Here is a 2787-nt window from a genome sequence, read left to right on the forward strand (position 1 = left end):
CCCGCCGGCACCCACCGTTGTCGCCGCTCTGTGTTTCCCCTGCGCTGGGCCCTCCTGCCCTGGCGCGGGTGCCGCTAGTCTCTTCCCACCCTAACAGCCCCCTGGACTTTTTCTCTCACCTCAAGGGCTTTCCTGGCCTGCTGTCCCCACCTCCCACACCTCCGAGCAGGTCATCCTGTGTCCCCCTGACCGTCTTTCCGAGGCCCCCACGAAGCCCACCCTTACCTGCCCGAACCAGCTGTCTTCTCTCTGCTTCCTCCTGCCTTTGGGCCCGTGCCCCTTCCTCCAGGCCTCTGACCGCCCTTCTCTCCCAGATCCTGTGCCCCTGTCCGTTCTAAATAACGCTGCCACCAGTCCTGCTAAGCCGTTTCCCCTTAGATTTCCAACACCAAGACTGGTTTTTTCTTTCCCAGGAGCTCCCACCACCTCCTCCTCTTCTGTCTGACCCTGTTGCATCACCTTTGGAAAAGCCCAGCACCCAGGGCCGTTCCTCTGGACTTCTTTCTCCCTCTTTTGCTTTTCTTTTCATTACACAGCCTAATTGGAGAAAGGTCATGAGAGTTGGGGATAAAGTTTCCGCAACCTTCCCTTTAAGATGTGGAGGTTTTTTGACAGCCTGTGAAAAGAACCAACAACGTCCGCTTCAGCTTTGCAGCCTTTTATTAAGCAATGTTATGTCTCTGAGTAATTTGGCATGAGGAGGCTGGCCGGCAAAACAGTTTTCAGATGTAGCCGAGTGACTGCTGAACCCCGTGTTCCGGTGGCAGGTTGTCAGAACCAGTGGCCACAAAAATTGGAAGCTAGGTTTCACTTAGTTTTCACTCCTTATTCCATGCTGGAGTTGGTGATGGTTAATACCTTAATCAGCCTTTGTATCTCAAGTGGAGAGTGATCCAGGGCTTGGAGGCACAGTGGTCAGTGGTTTTCAGGAGGTAGGGGTGAGGGGAGATGTCGGTCAACATGGGACACCCAGGCTTGCACTGATGTTTCTTTCTGTGTCTTCTCATTGCTTTGGTAAGCGGTATGTGAGATGCTATTCCTGCCACTGCATCCCCTTTTCCTGGCTGACACTCTAGCTTATTTACTGTTACTTTGATCTGAGACTTTAATTAGTAATTAGACCCAGATCCATCTTTTGGTTAATCACAACGTAGTAAAAGAAAAATTGCACATTGGAGGCTGGTGCTGGAAAGTGCCTTTGGACCTTTTACTCAGATTAACGTAATGTATTCTTTTTCAGGTAATAGTAATCTAGATGTTCCATGAGTCTGGTTGTTTTGTGTAAAGATATAGTAGTATTTGGGGCATGACCAAAGATCGCAGAATGGAATAGAGAATTGTATAATTTGAAAGGACACAGAATTTTAGGGCTTAGAGATGATCTCACTTATCATAGCATTGTTGTTTAAGAGCCTGGGTTCTTTCTGATTTACTTTCTCTAAAACGGGAATAAGAACAGTATCTACTTCAAGGGTACAAAAAAAAAAAAAAAGAAAGAAAGAATAATAAGACCTACTATTTGTCCAGCCCAGCCAACATGGTGAAACCCTGTCTCCACTAAAATACAAAAATTAGTCTGTCATGGTGGTGCACGTCTGTAATCCCAGCTACTTGGGAGGCTGAGGCAGGAGGATCGCTTGAGCCCAGGAGGTGGAGGTTGCAGTGAGCCTTGTGCCACAGCACTCTAGCCTAGGTGACAGAGCAAGACTGTGTCTCAAAAAAAAAAATTAGTATGTTTTAAGATAAAATGTGTAATTGGATTGTTTGTAACTCAAAGGGTAAATGCTTGAGAGGATGGATACCTCGTTCTGCATGATGTGATTATTTCACATCGCATGCCTGCATCAAAACATCTCCTGTACCCCGTAAATATATACACTACTGTGTACCCACAAAATTAAAAATTAAAATAGGTTATTGTAGTACATGAATTAATATATGTAAGGACTTAACGCAGTGCCTAACATACAGTATGTGCTCAATAAAACAGGTATGGTTATTTTTTGGATCACAATTTGTGTGACAATTTGATATAAGCTATAGATCTTGTCTCTGGAAAAATTCATATATGCAAACAGGTGATTTTTATATAAGTTTGAGAGGAAGGAGCAGTTATAAACTTCTGAAGCACATGCCTGAATCCCTCAAGGCATCCTGGAACTAGGTGAATAATCCCTGATCTAGTTCCATACTTCATTTTATGGCTGAGGAAACCAAAGCCTAGAGAAGTTAAGTGACTTGCCCAAGTTGCATAGGAAGGTAAGGTAATGGAACAGAACCTAATTCTGGTACACTTTTCTCTGTAGTGCGCAGATATTCTGTGCACTCCTATGAACATAGAGTTTTGTTTTGTTTTGTTTTGTTTGAGATGTAGTCTCACTCTGTCGCCAGGCTGGAGTGCAGTGGTGCGAATTCAGCTCACTGCAACCTCCACCTACTGGGTTCAAGAGATTCCCCTGCCTCAGCCTCCTGAGTAGCTGGGACTACAGGCGTGTGCCATGATGCCCAGCTAATTTTTTTTTTTTTTTTTTTTTTTTTAAAAGAGACTGGGTTTCGCCATGTTGGCCAGGCTGGTCTCGAACTCCTGACCTCAAGTGATCTGCCCACCTCGGCCTCCCAAAGTGCTGGCATTACAGGCGTGAGACACGGCGCCCGGCCCTGAGCCTTAGTTTTCTTATCTGTAAAAGATAAGAAGGAGGAAGAATAATACATATCCAATTTTTTTTTGGCACATTTGGGATAAAGTTTTTATTATAGTGCCTGACATATAAATAGATGTTTAATAAA

The sequence above is a fragment of the Mandrillus leucophaeus genome, unplaced genomic scaffold (assembly GCF_000951045.1).
Source record: "Mandrillus leucophaeus isolate KB7577 unplaced genomic scaffold, Mleu.le_1.0 Scaffold3, whole genome shotgun sequence".
Lineage (NCBI taxonomy): Eukaryota > Metazoa > Chordata > Mammalia > Primates > Cercopithecidae > Mandrillus > Mandrillus leucophaeus.